This window comes from Pelobates fuscus, chromosome 12 (genome assembly GCF_036172605.1).
Source record: "Pelobates fuscus isolate aPelFus1 chromosome 12, aPelFus1.pri, whole genome shotgun sequence".
NCBI classification, from domain to species: Eukaryota; Metazoa; Chordata; class Amphibia; order Anura; family Pelobatidae; genus Pelobates; species Pelobates fuscus.
Window position 1 is genome coordinate 79513238 of NC_086328.1, and position 17108 is coordinate 79530345.

At 36.1% G+C, this 17108-nt stretch overlaps 15 non-coding genes across 15 annotated transcripts; all 15 read right to left on the reverse strand.

Annotated features, from left to right (window-relative positions):
- Positions 1 to 170: 170 nt before the first annotated feature.
- TRNAA-UGC (transfer RNA alanine (anticodon UGC)) lies at positions 171 to 242 on the reverse strand. Its single transcript has one exon. It is a non-coding gene; the product is annotated as a tRNA-Ala (tRNA).
- Positions 243 to 1302: 1060 nt separating this feature from the next.
- TRNAA-UGC (transfer RNA alanine (anticodon UGC)) lies at positions 1303 to 1374 on the reverse strand. The gene has a single exon. It is a non-coding gene; the product is annotated as a tRNA-Ala (tRNA).
- A 1061-nt stretch (positions 1375 to 2435) lies between these two features.
- On the reverse strand, positions 2436 to 2507 carry TRNAA-UGC (transfer RNA alanine (anticodon UGC)). Its single transcript has one exon. It is a non-coding gene; the product is annotated as a tRNA-Ala (tRNA).
- A 1064-nt stretch (positions 2508 to 3571) lies between these two features.
- On the reverse strand, positions 3572 to 3643 carry TRNAA-CGC (transfer RNA alanine (anticodon CGC)). The gene has a single exon. It is a non-coding gene; the product is annotated as a tRNA-Ala (tRNA).
- A 1061-nt stretch (positions 3644 to 4704) lies between these two features.
- Positions 4705 to 4776, reverse strand: TRNAA-CGC (transfer RNA alanine (anticodon CGC)). The gene has a single exon. It is a non-coding gene; the product is annotated as a tRNA-Ala (tRNA).
- A 1065-nt stretch (positions 4777 to 5841) lies between these two features.
- Positions 5842 to 5913, reverse strand: TRNAA-UGC (transfer RNA alanine (anticodon UGC)). The gene has a single exon. It is a non-coding gene; the product is annotated as a tRNA-Ala (tRNA).
- A 1061-nt stretch (positions 5914 to 6974) lies between these two features.
- On the reverse strand, positions 6975 to 7046 carry TRNAA-CGC (transfer RNA alanine (anticodon CGC)). The gene has a single exon. It is a non-coding gene; the product is annotated as a tRNA-Ala (tRNA).
- A 1065-nt stretch (positions 7047 to 8111) lies between these two features.
- On the reverse strand, positions 8112 to 8183 carry TRNAA-UGC (transfer RNA alanine (anticodon UGC)). Its single transcript has one exon. It is a non-coding gene; the product is annotated as a tRNA-Ala (tRNA).
- A 1103-nt stretch (positions 8184 to 9286) lies between these two features.
- Positions 9287 to 9358, reverse strand: TRNAA-CGC (transfer RNA alanine (anticodon CGC)). Its single transcript has one exon. It is a non-coding gene; the product is annotated as a tRNA-Ala (tRNA).
- Positions 9359 to 10422: 1064 nt separating this feature from the next.
- TRNAA-CGC (transfer RNA alanine (anticodon CGC)) lies at positions 10423 to 10494 on the reverse strand. The gene has a single exon. It is a non-coding gene; the product is annotated as a tRNA-Ala (tRNA).
- Positions 10495 to 11559: 1065 nt separating this feature from the next.
- Positions 11560 to 11631, reverse strand: TRNAA-UGC (transfer RNA alanine (anticodon UGC)). The gene has a single exon. It is a non-coding gene; the product is annotated as a tRNA-Ala (tRNA).
- Positions 11632 to 12695: 1064 nt separating this feature from the next.
- On the reverse strand, positions 12696 to 12767 carry TRNAA-CGC (transfer RNA alanine (anticodon CGC)). Its single transcript has one exon. It is a non-coding gene; the product is annotated as a tRNA-Ala (tRNA).
- A 1065-nt stretch (positions 12768 to 13832) lies between these two features.
- Positions 13833 to 13904, reverse strand: TRNAA-UGC (transfer RNA alanine (anticodon UGC)). The gene has a single exon. It is a non-coding gene; the product is annotated as a tRNA-Ala (tRNA).
- Positions 13905 to 14969: 1065 nt separating this feature from the next.
- Positions 14970 to 15041, reverse strand: TRNAA-UGC (transfer RNA alanine (anticodon UGC)). Its single transcript has one exon. It is a non-coding gene; the product is annotated as a tRNA-Ala (tRNA).
- Positions 15042 to 16105: 1064 nt separating this feature from the next.
- Positions 16106 to 16177, reverse strand: TRNAA-UGC (transfer RNA alanine (anticodon UGC)). The gene has a single exon. It is a non-coding gene; the product is annotated as a tRNA-Ala (tRNA).
- Between the last annotated feature and the right edge of the window lie 931 nt (positions 16178 to 17108).

Sequence of the window (17108 nt, forward strand, 5' to 3'; positions counted from 1 at the left end):
TATTTAAAGAAGCTGTGACTAAAGCCGAGTTTGTGAATATTTTGAAAACATCACTTTTTGCCTACATATTTTTCTCGATACAATTCATCTTCTGGTGAATAAATTCTTCATTGGAACTATGTAAACAAAGTCACTCATGCCGACTCTTCTAAATTAAAATTAATTGCACCTGGAGATGCCGGGGATTGAACCCGGGGCCTCATACATGCAAAGCATGCGCTCTTCCACTGAGCTACATCCCCATTACATTGCTGCAGCATTACAGAACACGACACACAAATAGAACCTCGGCTCATTTGAAAAAATAGCCTTGTCTATTTTTTTTAATAAAGTTCGTCTGAGTACTGTAGATTGCAAAATAGTTAAAAGCCTCAGATGTATATTAACAGAGGTAATAGTTGGACACATTTAACCACATCCAATGATTGTTTAGGACTCCTAGCCTACGTATGGTAACTTAGTGTCAATTGTTATATCAGATGGCTTAAATGCCCTTCCATTTATGACTTTATTGGTCAAAATATGAAGTTCTTCACTAAGTATATCTTCTTATCCAAAAATTATCCTCTTTTACTCGGGGAATGAGGACCTATAATCGATTTACTGACACCTCATGGACACCAGGCACCAGATTTTCTGAGACAGCAGTGAACAGGATCTTAGCAGATGTTTAATTAAGTTTGCTCACTCAACTCTAAATTGTTCAAAATCAAAACCTGAATTGCATTTTCTTTTCGGCTAAACGTTCTAAGCTGTGGAAGGTCCATGTTGGACTCTTTTCTAAAACATCAGCCTTGAAACAATTTTAATAAAGCTTCTGTAGCCAAAGAAATGAAATTCTCATGAGAAGTCACTAAAACTACGAATGTGAGGTCAAGGAAACTTCCCGAAACTCTAGAATTTAAGTAGGATACGCCATATACACTATTAAAAACCCACTTAGAGAAGTTGGCAACGCTATGCTATTTTCTTTGGGAATAAGGAAATCTAATGCAGACTCTGTCCTCAGAAGGAAACCAGACACAGGATTTTTAAGACAAGAGAGGATTTGGAGCTTAAAGATTTTTCTTTGGATTGATACACTAATGTTGACATTGTTGTGTGATAATTACTAAATTGTAAAATTTTGACTTATTTAAAGAAGCTGTGACTAAAGCCGAGTTTGTGAATATTTTGAAAACATCACTTTTTGCCTACATATTTTTCTCGATACAATTCATCTTCTGGTGAATAAATTCTTCATTGGAACTATGTAAACAAAGTCACTCATGCCGACTCTTCTAAATTAAAATTAATTGCACCTGGAGATGCCGGGGATTGAACCCGGGGCCTCATACATGCAAAGCATGCGCTCTACCACTGAGCTACATCCCCATCACACTGTTGCAGCATTACAGAAAACGACACACAAATAGAACCTCGGCTCATTCGAAAAAATAGCCTTGTCTATTTTTTTTTAATAAAGTTCGTCTGAGGACTGTAGATTGCAAAATAGTTAAAAGCCTCAGATGTATATTAACAGAGGTAATAGTTGGACACATTTAACCACATCCAATGATTGTTTAGGACTCCTAGCCTACGTATGGTAACTTAGTGTCAATTGTTATATCAGATGGCTTAAATGCCCTTCCATTTATGACTTTATTGGTCAAAATATGAAGTTCTTCACTAAGTATATCTTCTTATCCAAAAATTATCCTCTTTTACTCGGGGAATGAGGACCTATAATCGATTTACTGACACCTCATGGACACCAGGCACCAGATTTTCTGAGACAGCAGTGAACAGGATCTTAGCAGATGTTTAATTAAGTTTGCTCACTCAACTCTAAATTGTTCAAAATCAAAACCTGAATTGCATTTTCTTTTCGGCTAAACGTTCTAAGCTGTGGAAGGTCCATGTTGGACTCTTTTCTAAAACATCAGCCTTGAAACAATTTTAATAAAGCTTCTGTAGCCAAAGAAATGAAATTCTCATGAGAAGTCACTAAAACTACGAATGTGAGGTCAAGGAAACTTCCCGAAACTCTAGAATTTAAGTAGGATACGCCATATACACTATTAAAAACCCACTTAGAGAAGTTGGCAACGCTATGCTATTTTCTTTGGGAATAAGGAAATCTAATGCAGACTCTGTCCTCAGAAGGAAACCAGACACAGGATTTTTAAGACAAGAGAGGATTTGGAGCTTAAAGATTTTTCTTTGGATTGATACACTAATGTTGACATTGTTGTGTGATAATTACTAAATTGTAAAATTTTGACTTATTTAAAGAAGCTGTGACTAAAGCCGAGTTTGTGAATATTTTGAAAACATCACTTTTTGCCTACATATTTTTCTCGATACAATTCATCTTCTGGTGAATAAATTCTTCATTGGAACTATGTAAACAAAGTCACTCATGCCGACTCTTCTAAATTAAAATTAATTGCACCTGGAGATGCCGGGGATTGAACCCGGGGCCTCATACATGCAAAGCATGCGCTCTACCACTGAGCTACATCCCCATTACATTGCTACAGTTGTACAGAACACGACACACAAATAGAACCTCGGCTAATTCGAAAAAATAACCTTGTCTATTTTTTTTTAATAAAGTTCGTCTGAGGACTGTAGATTGCAAAATAGTTAAAAGCCTCAGATGTATATTAACAGAGGTAATAGTTGGACACATTTAACCACATCCAATGATTGTTTAGGACTCCTAGCCTACGTATGGTAACTTAGTGTCAATTGTTATATCAGATGGCTTAAATGCCCTTCCATTTATGACTTTATTGGTCAAAATATGAAGTTCTTCACTAAGTATATCATCTTCTTATCCAAAAATTATCCTCTTTTACTCGGGGAATGAGGACCTATAATCGATTTACTGACACCTCATGGACACCAGGCACCAGATTTTCTGAGACAGCAGTGAACAGGATCTTAGCAGATGTTTAATTAAGTTTGCTCACTCAACTCTAAATTGTTCAAAATCAAAACCTGAATTGCATTTTCTTTTCGGCTAAACGTTCTAAGCTGTGGAAGGTCCATGTTGGACTCTTTTCTAAAACATCAGCCTTGAAACAATTTTAATAAAGCTTCTGTAGCCAAAGAAATGAAATTCTCATGAGAAGTCACTAAAACTACGAATGTGAGGTCAAGGAAACTTCCCGAAACTCTAGAATTTAAGTAGGATACGCCATATACACTATTAAAAACCCACTTAGAGAAGTTGGCAACGCTATGCTATTTTCTTTGGGAATAAGGAAATCTAATGCAGACTCTGTCCTCAGAAGGAAACCAGACACAGGATTTTTAAGACAAGAGAGGATTTGGAGCTTAAAGATTTTTCTTTGGATTGATACACTAATGTTGACATTGTTGTGTGATAATTACTAAATTGTAAAATTTTGACTTATTTAAAGAAGCTGTGACTAAAGCCGAGTTTGTGAATATTTTGAAAACATCACTTTTTGCCTACATATTTTTCTCGATACAATTCATCTTCTGGTGAATAAATTCTTCATTGGAACTATGTAAACAAAGTCACTCATGCCGACTCTTCTAAATTAAAATTAATTGCACCTGGAGATGCCGGGGATTGAACCCGGGGCCACATACATGCGAAGCATGCGCTCTACCACTGAGCTACATCCCCATTACATTGCTACAGTTGTACAGAACACGACACACAAATAGAACCTCGGCTCATTCGAAAAAATAGCCTTGTCTATTTTTTTTTAATAAAGTTCGTCTGAGGACTGTAGATTGCAAAATAGTTAAAAGCCTCAGATGTATATTAACAGAGGTAATAGTTGGACACATTTAACCACATCCAATGATTGTTTAGGACTCCTAGCCTACGTATGGTAACTTAGTGTCAATTGTTATATCAGATGGCTTAAATGCCCTTCCATTTATGACTTTATTGGTCAAAATATGAAGTTCTTCACTAAGTATATCTTCTTATCCAAAAATTATCCTCTTTTACTCAGGGAATGAGGACCTATAATCGATTTACTGACACCTCATGGACACCAGGCACCAGATTTTCTGAGACAGCAGTGAACAGGATCTTAGCAGATGTTTAATTAAGTTTGCTCACTCAACTCTAAATTGTTCAAAATCAAAACCTGAATTGCATTTTCTTTTCGGCTAAACGTTCTAAGCTGTGGAAGGTCCATGTTGGACTCTTTTCTAAAACATCAGCCTTGAAACAATTTTAATAAAGCTTCTGTAGCCAAAGAAATGAAATTCTCATGAGAAGTCACTAAAACTACGAATGTGAGGTCAAGGAAACTTCCCGAAACTCTAGAATTTAAGTAGGATACGCCATATACACTATTAAAAACCCACTTAGAGAAGTTGGCAACGCTATGCTATTTTCTTTGGGAATAAGGAAATCTAATGCAGACTCTGTCCTCAGAAGGAAACCAGACACAGGATTTTTAAGACAAGAGAGGATTTGGAGCTTAAAGATTTTTCTTTGGATTGATACACTAATGTTGACATTGTTGTGTGATAATTACTAAATTGTAAAATTTTGACTTATTTAAAGAAGCTGTGACTAAAGCCGAGTTTGTGAATATTTTGAAAACATCACTTTTTGCCTACATATTTTTCTCGATACAATTCATCTTCTGGTGAATAAATTCTTCATTGGAACTATGTAAACAAAGTCACTCATGCCGACTCTTCTAAATTAAAATTAATTGCACCTGGAGATGCCGGGGATTGAACCCGGGGTCTCATACATGCGAAGCATGCGCTCTACCACTGAGCTACATCCCCATTACATTGCTACAGTTGTACAGAACACGACACACAAATAGAACCTCGGCTAATTCGAAAAAATAACCTTGTCTATTTTTTTTTAATAAAGTTCGTCTGAGGACTGTAGATTGCAAAATAGTTAAAAGCCTCAGATGTATATTAACAGAGGTAATAGTTGGACACATTTAACCACATCCAATGATTGTTTAGGACTCCTAGCCTACGTATGGTAACTTAGTGTCAATTGTTATATCAGATGGCTTAAATGCCCTTCCATTTATGACTTTATTGGTCAAAATATGAAGTTCTTCACTAAGTATATCATCTTCTTATCCAAAAATTATCCTCTTTTACTCGGGGAATGAGGACCTATAATCGATTTACTGACACCTCATGGACACCAGGCACCAGATTTTCTGAGACAGAAGTGAACAGGATCTTAGCAGATGTTTAATTAAGTTTGCTCACTCAACTCTAAATTGTTCAAAATCAAAACCTGAATTGCATTTTCTTTTCGGCTAAACGTTCCAAGCTGTGGAATGAGCTATGTTGGACTCTTTTCTAAAACATCAGCCTTGAAACAATTTTAATAAAGCTTCTGTAGCCAAAGAAATGAAATTCTCATGAGAAGTCACTAAAACTACGAATGTGAGCTCAAGGAAACTTCCCGAAACTCTAGAATTTAAGTAGGATACGCCATATACACTATTAAAAACCCACTTAGAGAAGTTGGCAACGCTATGCTATTTTCTTTGGGAATAAGGAAATCTAATGCAGACTCTGTCCTCAGAAGGAAACCAGACACAGGATTTTTAAGACAAGAGAGGATTTGGAGCTTAAAGATTTTTCTTTGGATTGATACACTAATGTTGACATTGTTGTGTGATAATTACTAAATTGTAAAATTTTGACTTATTTAAAGAAGCTGTGACTAAAGCCGAGTTTGTGAATATTTTGAAAACATCACTTTTTGCCTACATATTTTTCTCGATACAATTCATCTTCTGGTGAATAAATTCTTCATTGGAACTATGTAAACAAAGTCACTCATGCCGACTCTTCTAAATTAAAATTAATTGCACCTGGAGATGCCGGGGATTGAACCCGGGGCCTCATACATGCAAAGCATGCGCTCTACCACTGAGCTACATCCCCATTACACTGTTGCAGCATTACAGAACACGACACACAAATAGAACCTCGGCTCATTCGAAAAAATAGCCTTGTCTATTTTTTTTTAATAAAGTTCGTCTGAGGACTGTAGATTGCAAAATAGTTAAAAGCCTCAGATGTATATTAACAGAGGTAATAGTTGGACACATTTAACCACATCCAATGATTGTTTAGGACTCCTAGCCTACGTATGGTAACTTAGTGTCAATTGTTATATCAGATGGCTTAAATGCCCTTCCATTTATGACTTTATTGGTCAAAATATGAAGTTCTTCACTAAGTATATCTTCTTATCCAAAAATTATCCTCTTTTACTCGGGGAATGAGGACCTATAATCGATTTACTGACACCTCATGGACACCAGGCACCAGATTTTCTGAGACAGCAGTGAACAGGATCTTAGCAGATGTTTAATTAAGTTTGCTCACTCAACTCTAAATTGTTCAAAATCAAAACCTGAATTGCATTTTCTTTTCGGCTAAACGTTCTAAGCTGTGGAAGGTCCATGTTGGACTCTTTTCTAAAACATCAGCCTTGAAACAATTTTAATAAAGCTTCTGTAGCCAAAGAAATGAAATTCTCATGAGAAGTCACTAAAACTACGAATGTGAGGTCAAGGAAACTTCCCGAAACTCTAGAATTTAAGTAGGATACGCCATATACACTATTAAAAACCCACTTAGAGAAGTTGGCAACGCTATGCTATTTTCTTTGGGAATAAGGAAATCTAATGCAGACTCTGTCCTCAGAAGGAAACCAGACACAGGATTTTTAAGACAAGAGAGGATTTGGAGCTTAAAGATTTTTCTTTGGATTGATACACTAATGTTGACATTGTTGTGTGATAATTACTAAATTGTAAAATTTTGACTTATTTAAAGAAGCTGTGACTAAAGCCGAGTTTGTGAATATTTTGAAAACATCACTTTTTGCCTACATATTTTTCTCGATACAATTCATCTTCTGGTGAATAAATTCTTCATTGGAACTATGTAAACAAAGTCACTCATGCCGACTCTTCTAAATTAAAATTAATTGCACCTGGAGATGCCGGGGATTGAACCCGGGGCCTCATACATGCGAAGCATGCGCTCTACCACTGAGCTACATCCCCATTACATTGCTACAGTTGTACAGAACACGACACACAAATAGAACCTCGGCTAATTCGAAAAAATAACCTTGTCTATTTTTTTTTAATAAAGTTCGTCTGAGGACTGTAGATTGCAAAATAGTTAAAAGCCTCAGATGTATATTAACAGAGGTAATAGTTGGACACATTTAACCACATCCAATGATTGTTTAGGACTCCTAGCCTACGTATGGTAACTTAGTGTCAATTGTTATATCAGATGGCTTAAATGCCCTTCCATTTATGACTTTATTGGTCAAAATATGAAGTTCTTCACTAAGTATATCATCTTCTTATCCAAAAATTATCCTCTTTTACTCGGGGAATGAGGACCTATAATCGATTTACTGACACCTCATGGACACCAGGCACCAGATTTTCTGAGACAGAAGTGAACAGGATCTTAGCAGATGTTTAATTAAGTTTGCTCACTCAACTCTAAATTGTTCAAAATCAAAACCTGAATTGCATTTTCTTTTCGGCTAAACGTTCCAAGCTGTGGAAGGAGCTATGTTGGACTCTTTTCTAAAACATCAGCCTTGAAACAATTTTAATAAAGCTTCTGTAGCCAAAGAAATGAAATTCTCATGAGAAGTCACTAAAACTACGAATGTGAGGTCAAGGAAACTTCCCGAAACTCTAGAATTTAAGTAGGATACGCCATATACACTATTAAAAACCCACTTAGAGAAGTTGGCAACGCTATGCTATTTTCTTTGGGAATAAGGAAATCTAATGCAGACTCTGTCCTCAGAAGGAAACCAGACACAGGATTTTTAAGACAAGAGAGGATTTGGAGCTTAAAGATTTTTCTTTGGATTGATACACTAATGTTGACATTGTTGTGTGATAATTACTAAATTGTAAAATTTTGACTTATTTAAAGAAGCTGTGACTAAAGCCGAGTTTGTGAATATTTTGAAAACATCACTTTTTGCCTACATATTTTTCTCGATACAATTCATCTTCTGGTGAATAAATTCTTCATTGGAACTATGTAAACAAAGTCACTCATGCCGACTCTTCTAAATTAAAATTAATTGCACCTGGAGATGCCGGGGATTGAACCCGGGGCCTCATACATGCAAAGCATGCGCTCTACCACTGAGCTACATCCCCATTACACTGTTGCAGCATTACAGAACACGACACACAAATAGAACCTCGGCTCATTCGAAAAAATAGCCTTGTCTATTTTTTTTTAATAAAGTTCGTCTGAGGACTGTAGATTGCAAAATAGTTAAAAGCCTCAGATGTATATTAACAGAGGTAATAGTTGGACACATTTAACCACATCCAATGATTGTTTAGGACTCCTAGCCTACGTATGGTAACTTAGTGTCAATTGTTATATCAGATGGCTTAAATGCCCTTCCATTTATGACTTTATTGGTCAAAATATGAAGTTCTTCACTAAGTATATCTTCTTATCCAAAAATTATCCTCTTTTACTCGGGGAATGAGGACCTATAATCGATTTACTGACACCTCATGGACACCAGGCACCAGATTTTCTGAGACAGCAGTGAACAGGATCTTAGCAGATGTTTAATTAAGTTTGCTCACTCAACTCTAAATTGTTCAAAATCAAAACCTGAATTGCATTTTCTTTTCGGCTAAACGTTCTAAGCTGTGGAAGGTCCATGTTGGACTCTTTTCTAAAACATCAGCCTTGAAACAATTTTAATAAAGCTTCTGTAGCCAAAGAAATGAAATTCTCATGAGAAGTCACTAAAACTACGAATGTGAGGTCAAGGAAACTTCCCGAAACTCTAGAATTTAAGTAGGATACGCCATATACACTATTAAAAACCCACTTAGAGAAGTTGGCAACGCTATGCTATTTTCTTTGGGAATAAGGAAATCTAATGCAGACTCTGTCCTCAGAAGGAAACCAGACACAGGATTTTTAAGACAAGAGAGGATTTGGAGCTTAAAGATTTTTCTTTGGATTGATACACTAATGTTGACATTGTTGTGTGATAATTACTAAATTGTAAAATTTTGACTTATTTAAAGAAGCTGTGACTAAAGCCGAGTTTGTGAATATTTTGAAAACATCACTTTTTGCCTACATATTTTTCTCGATACAATTCATCTTCTGGTGAATAAATTCTTCATTGGAACTATGTAAACAAAGTCACTCATGCCGACTCTTCTAAATTAAAATTAATTGCACCTGGAGATGCCGGGGATTGAACCCAGGGCCTCATACATGCACCTGGAGATGCCGGGGATTGAACCCGGGGCCTCATACATGCGAAGCATGCGCTCTACCACTGAGCTACATCCCCATTACATTGCTACAGTTGTACAGAACACGACACACAAATAGAACCTCGGCTAATTCGAAAAAATAACCTTGTCTATTTTTTTTTAATAAAGTTCGTCTGAGGACTGTAGATTGCAAAATAGTTAAAAGCCTCAGATGTATATTAACAGAGGTAATAGTTGGACACATTTAACCACATCCAATGATTGTTTAGGACTCCTAGCCTACGTATGGTAACTTAGTGTCAATTGTTATATCAGATGGCTTAAATGCCCTTCCATTTATGACTTTATTGGTCAAAATATGAAGTTCTTCACTAAGTATATCATCTTCTTATCCAAAAATTATCCTCTTTTACTCGGGGAATGAGGACCTATAATCGATTTACTGACACCTCATGGACACCAGGCACCAGATTTTCTGAGACAGCAGTGAACAGGATCTTAGCAGATGTTTAATTAAGTTTGCTCACTCAACTCTAAATTGTTCAAAATCAAAACCTGAATTGCATTTTCTTTTCGGCTAAACGTTCTAAGCTGTGGAAGGTCCATGTTGGACTCTTTTCTAAAACATCAGCCTTGAAACAATTTTAATAAAGCTTCTGTAGCCAAAGAAATGAAATTCTCATGAGAAGTCACTAAAACTACGAATGTGAGGTCAAGGAAACTTCCCGAAACTCTAGAATTTAAGTAGGATACGCCATATACACTATTAAAAACCCACTTAGAGAAGTTGGCAACGCTATGCTATTTTCTTTGGGAATAAGGAAATCTAATGCAGACTCTGTCCTCAGAAGGAAACCAGACACAGGATTTTTAAGACAAGAGAGGATTTGGAGCTTAAAGATTTTTCTTTGGATTGATACACTAATGTTGACATTGTTGTGTGATAATTACTAAATTGTAAAATTTTGACTTATTTAAAGAAGCTGTGACTAAAGCCGAGTTTGTGAATATTTTGAAAACATCACTTTTTGCCTACATATTTTTCTCGATACAATTCATCTTCTGGTGAATAAATTCTTCATTGGAACTATGTAAACAAAGTCACTCATGCCGACTCTTCTAAATTAAAATTAATTGCACCTGGAGATGCCGGGGATTGAACCCGGGGCCTCATACATGCGAAGCATGCGCTCTACCACTGAGCTACATCCCCATTACATTGCTACAGTTGTACAGAACACGACACACAAATAGAACCTCGGCTAATTCGAAAAAATAACCTTGTCTATTTTTTTTTAATAAAGTTCGTCTGAGGACTGTAGATTGCAAAATAGTTAAAAGCCTCAGATGTATATTAACAGAGGTAATAGTTGGACACATTTAACCACATCCAATGATTGTTTAGGACTCCTAGCCTACGTATGGTAACTTAGTGTCAATTGTTATATCAGATGGCTTAAATGCCCTTCCATTTATGACTTTATTGGTCAAAATATGAAGTTCTTCACTAAGTATATCATCTTCTTATCCAAAAATTATCCTCTTTTACTCGGGGAATGAGGACCTATAATCGATTTACTGACACCTCATGGACACCAGGCACCAGATTTTCTGAGACAGAAGTGAACAGGATCTTAGCAGATGTTTAATTAAGTTTGCTTACTCAACTCTAAATTTTTCAAAATCAAAACCTGAATTGCATTTTCTTTTCGGCTAAACGTTCCAAGCTGTGGAAGGAGCTATGTTGGACTCTTTTCTAAAACATCAGCCTTGAAACAATTTTAATAAAGCTTCTGTAGCCAAAGAAATGAAATTCTCATGAGAAGTCACTAAAACTACGAATGTGAGCTCAAGGAAACTTCCCGAAACTCTAGAATTTAAGTAGGATACGCCATATACACTATTAAAAACCCACTTAGAGAAGTTGGCAACGCTATGCTATTTTCTTTGGGAATAAGGAAATCTAATGCAGACTCTGTCCTCAGAAGGAAACCAGACACAGGATTTTTAAGACAAGAGAGGATTTGGAGCTTAAAGATTTTTCTTTGGATTGATACACTAATGTTGACATTGTTGTGTGATAATTACTAAATTGTAAAATTTTGACTTATTTAAAGAAGCTGTGACTAAAGCCGAGTTTGTGAATATTTTGAAAACATCACTTTTTGCCTACATATTTTTCTCGATACAATTCATCTTCTGGTGAATAAATTCTTCATTGGAACTATGTAAACAAAGTCACTCATGCCGACTCTTCTAAATTAAAATTAATTGCACCTGGAGATGCCGGGGATTGAACCCGGGGCCTCATACATGCAAAGCATGCGCTCTACCACTGAGCTACATCCCCATTACACTGTTGCAGCATTACAGAACACGACACACAAATAGAACCTCGGCTCATTCGAAAAAATAGCCTTGTCTATTTTTTTTTAATAAAGTTCGTCTGAGGACTGTAGATTGCAAAATAGTTAAAAGCCTCAGATGTATATTAACAGAGGTAATAGTTGGACACATTTAACCACATCCAATGATTGTTTAGGACTCCTAGCCTACGTATGGTAACTTAGTGTCAATTGTTATATCAGATGGCTTAAATGCCCTTCCATTTATGACTTTATTGGTCAAAATATGAAGTTCTTCACTAAGTATATCATCTTCTTATCCAAAAATTATCCTCTTTTACTCGGGGAATGAGGACCTATAATCGATTTACTGACACCTCATGGACACCAGGCACCAGATTTTCTGAGACAGCAGTGAACAGGATCTTAGCAGATGTTTAATTAAGTTTGCTCACTCAACTCTAAATTGTTCAAAATCAAAACCTGAATTGCATTTTCTTTTCGGCTAAACGTTCTAAGCTGTGGAAGGTCCATGTTGGACTCTTTTCTAAAACATCAGCCTTGAAACAATTTTAATAAAGCTTCTGTAGCCAAAGAAATGAAATTCTCATGAGAAGTCACTAAAACTACGAATGTGAGGTCAAGGAAACTTCCCGAAACTCTAGAATTTAAGTAGGATACGCCATATACACTATTAAAAACCCACTTAGAGAAGTTGGCAACGCTATGCTATTTTCTTTGGGAATAAGGAAATCTAATGCAGACTCTGTCCTCAGAAGGAAACCAGACACAGGATTTTTAAGACAAGAGAGGATTTGGAGCTTAAAGATTTTTCTTTGGATTGATACACTAATGTTGACATTGTTGTGTGATAATTACTAAATTGTAAAATTTTGACTTATTTAAAGAAGCTGTGACTAAAGCCGAGTTTGTGAATATTTTGAAAACATCACTTTTTGCCTACATATTTTTCTCGATACAATTCATCTTCTGGTGAATAAATTCTTCATTGGAACTATGTAAACAAAGTCACTCATGCCAACTCTTCTAAATTAAAATTAATTGCACCTGGAGATGCCGGGGATTGAACCCGGGGCCTCATACATGCGAAGCATGCGCTCTACCACTGAGCTACATCCCCATTACATTGCTACAGTTGTACAGAACACGACACACAAATAGAACCTCGGCTAATTCGAAAAAATAACCTTGTCTATTTTTTTTTAATAAAGTTCGTCTGAGGACTGTAGATTGCAAAATAGTTAAAAGCCTCAGATGTATATTAACAGAGGTAATAGTTGGACACATTTAACCACATCCAATGATTGTTTAGGACTCCTAGCCTACGTATGGTAACTTAGTGTCAATTGTTATATCAGATGGCTTAAATGCCCTTCCATTTATGACTTTATTGGTCAAAATATGAAGTTCTTCACTAAGTATATCATCTTCTTATCCAAAAATTATCCTCTTTTACTCGGGGAATGAGGACCTATAATCGATTTACTGACACCTCATGGACACCAGGCACCAGATTTTCTGAGACAGAAGTGAACAGGATCTTAGCAGATGTTTAATTAAGTTTGCTCACTCAACTCTAAATTGTTCAAAATCAAAACCTGAATTGCATTTTCTTTTCGGCTAAACGTTCCAAGCTGTGGAAGGAGCTATGTTGGACTCTTTTCTAAAACATCAGCCTTGAAACAATTTTAATAAAGCTTCTGTAGCCAAAGAAATGAAATTCTCATGAGAAGTCACTAAAACTACGAATGTGAGGTCAAGGAAACTTCCCGAAACTCTAGAATTTAAGTAGGATACGCCATATACACTATTAAAAACCCACTTAGAGAAGTTGGCAACGCTATGCTATTTTCTTTGGGAATAAGGAAATCTAATGCAGACTCTGTCCTCAGAAGGAAACCAGACACAGGATTTTTAAGACAAGAGAGGATTTGGAGCTTAAAGATTTTTCTTTGGATTGATACACTAATGTTGACATTGTTGTGTGATAATTACTAAATTGTAAAATTTTGACTTATTTAAAGAAGCTGTGACTAAAGCCGAGTTTGTGAATATTTTGAAAACATCACTTTTTGCCTACATATTTTTCTCGATACAATTCATCTTCTGGTGAATAAATTCTTCATTGGAACTATGTAAACAAAGTCACTCATGCCGACTCTTCTAAATTAAAATTAATTGCACCTGGAGATGCCGGGGATTGAACCCGGGGCCTCATACATGCAAAGCATGCGCTCTACCACTGAGCTACATCCCCATTACACTGTTGCAGCATTACAGAACACGACACACAAATAGAACCTCGGCTCATTCGAAAAAATAGCCTTGTCTATTTTTTTTTAATAAAGTTCGTCTGAGGACTGTAGATTGCAAAATAGTTAAAAGCCTCAGATGTATATTAACAGAGGTAATAGTTGGACACATTTAACCACATCCAATGATTGTTTAGGACTCCTAGCCTATGTATGGTAACTTAGTGTCAATTGTTATATCAGATGGCTTAAATGCCCTTCCATTTATGACTTTATTGGTCAAAATATGAAGTTCTTCACTAAGTATATCTTCTTATCCAAAAATTATCCTCTTTTACTCGGGGAATGAGGACCTATAATCGATTTACTGACACCTCATGGACACCAGGCACCAGATTTTCTGAGACAGCAGTGAACAGGATCTTAGCAGATGTTTAATTAAGTTTGCTCACTCAACTCTAAATTGTTCAAAATCAAAACCTGAATTGCATTTTCTTTTCGGCTAAACGTTCTAAGCTGTGGAAGGTCCATGTTGGACTCTTTTCTAAAACATCAGCCTTGAAACAATTTTAATAAAGCTTCTGTAGCCAAAGAAATGAAATTCTCATGAGAAGTCACTAAAACTACGAATGTGAGGTCAAGGAAACTTCCCGAAACTCTAGAATTTAAGTAGGATACGCCATATACACTATTAAAAACCCACTTAGAGAAGTTGGCAACGCTATGCTATTTTCTTTGGGAATAAGGAAATCTAATGCAGACTCTGTCCTCAGAAGGAAACCAGACACAGGATTTTTAAGACAAGAGAGGATTTGGAGCTTAAAGATTTTTCTTTGGATTGATACACTAATGTTGACATTGTTGTGTGATAATTACTAAATTGTAAAATTTTGACTTATTTAAAGAAGCTGTGACTAAAGCCGAGTTTGTGAATATTTTGAAAACATCACTTTTTGCCTACATATTTTTCTCGATACAATTCATCTTCTGGTGAATAAATTCTTCATTGGAACTATGTAAACAAAGTCACTCATGCCGACTCTTCTAAATTAAAATTAATTGCATGCACCTGGAGATGCCGGGGATTGAACCCGGGGCCTCATACATGCAAAGCATGCGCTCTACCACTGAGCTACATCCCCATTACACTGTTGCAGCATTACAGAACACGACACACAAATAGAACCTCGGCTCATTCGAAAAAATAGCCTTGTCTATTTTTTTTAATAAAGTTCGTCTGAGGACTGTAGATTGCAAAATAGTTAAAAGCCTCAGATGTATATTAACAGAGGTAATAGTTGGACACATTTAACCACATCCAATGATTGTTTAGGACTCCTAGCCTACGTATGGTAACTTAGTGTCAATTGTTATATCAGATGGCTTAAATGCCCTTCCATTTATGACTTTATTGGTCAAAATATGAAGTTCTTCACTAAGTATATCTTCTTATCCAAAAATTATCCTCTTTTACTCGGGGAATGAGGACCTATAATCGATTTACTGACACCTCATGGACACCAGGCACCAGATTTTCTGAGACAGCAGTGAACAGGATCTTAGCAGATGTTTAATTAAGTTTGCTCACTCAACTCTAAATTGTTCAAAATCAAAACCTGAATTGCATTTTCTTTTCGGCTAAACGTTCTAAGCTGTGGAAGGTCCATGTTGGACTCTTTTCTAAAACATCAGCCTTGAAACAATTTTAATAAAGCTTCTGTAGCCAAAGAAATGAAATTCTCATGAGAAGTCACTAAAACTACGAATGTGAGGTCAAGGAAACTTCCCGAAACTCTAGAATTTAAGTAGGATACGCCATATACACTATTAAAAACCCACTTAGAGAAGTTGGCAACGCTATGCTATTTTCTTTGGGAATAAGGAAATCTAATGCAGACTCTGTCCTCAGAAGGAAACCAGACACAGGATTTTTAAGACAAGAGAGGATTTGGAGCTTAAAGATTTTTCTTTGGATTGATACACTAATGTTGACATTGTTGTGTGATAATTACTAAATTGTAAAATTTTGACTTATTTAAAGAAGCTGTGACTAAAGCCGAGTTTGTGAATATTTTGAAAACATCACTTTTTGCCTACATATTTTTCTCGATACAATTCATCTTCTGGTGAATAAATTCTTCATTGGAACTATGTAAACAAAGTCACTCATGCCGACTCTTCTAAATTAAAATTAATTGCATGCACCTGGAGATGCCGGGGATTGAACCCGGGGCCTCATACATGCAAAGCATGCGGTCTACCACTGAGCTACATCCCCATTACATTGCTGCTGCATTACAGAACACGACACACAAATAGAACCTCGGCTCATTCGAAAAAATAGCCTTGTCTATTTTTTTTAATAAAGTTCGTCTGAGGACTGTAGATTGCAAAATAGTTAAAAGCCTCAGATGTATATTAACAGAGGTAATAGTTGGACACATTTAACCACATCCAATGATTGTTTAGGACTCCTAGCCTACGTATGGTAACTTAGTGTCAATTGTTATATCAGATGGCTTAAATGCCCTTCCATTTATGACTTTATTGGTCAAAATATGAAGTTCTTCACTAAGTATATCATCTTCTTATCCAAAAATTATCCTCTTTTACTCGGGGAATGAGGACCTATAATCGATTTACTGACACCTCATGGACACCAGGCACCAGATTTTCTGAGACAGCAGTGAACAGGATCTTAGCAGATGTTTAATTAAGTTTGCTCACTCAACTCTAAATTGTTCAAAATCAAAACCTGAATTGCATTTTCTTTTCGGCTAAACGTTCCAAGCTGTGGAAGGAGCTATGTTCTACTCTTTTCTAAAACATCAGCCTTGAAACAATTTTAATAAAGCTTCTGTAGCCAAAGAAATGAAATTCTCATGAGAAGTCACTAAAACTACGAATGTGAGGTCAAGGAAACTTCCCGAAACTCTAGAATTTAAGTAGGATACGCCATATACACTATTAAAAACCCACTTAGAGAAGTTGGCAACGCTATGCTATTTTCTTTGGGAATAAGGAAATCTAATGCAGACTCTGTCCTCAGAAGGAAACCAGACACAGGATTTTTAAGACAAGAGAGGATTTGGAGCTTAAAGATTTTTCTTTGGATTGATACACTAATGTTGACATTGTTGTGTGATAATTACTAAATTGTAAAATTTTGACTTTATTGGTCAAAATATGAAGTTCTTCACTAAGTATAT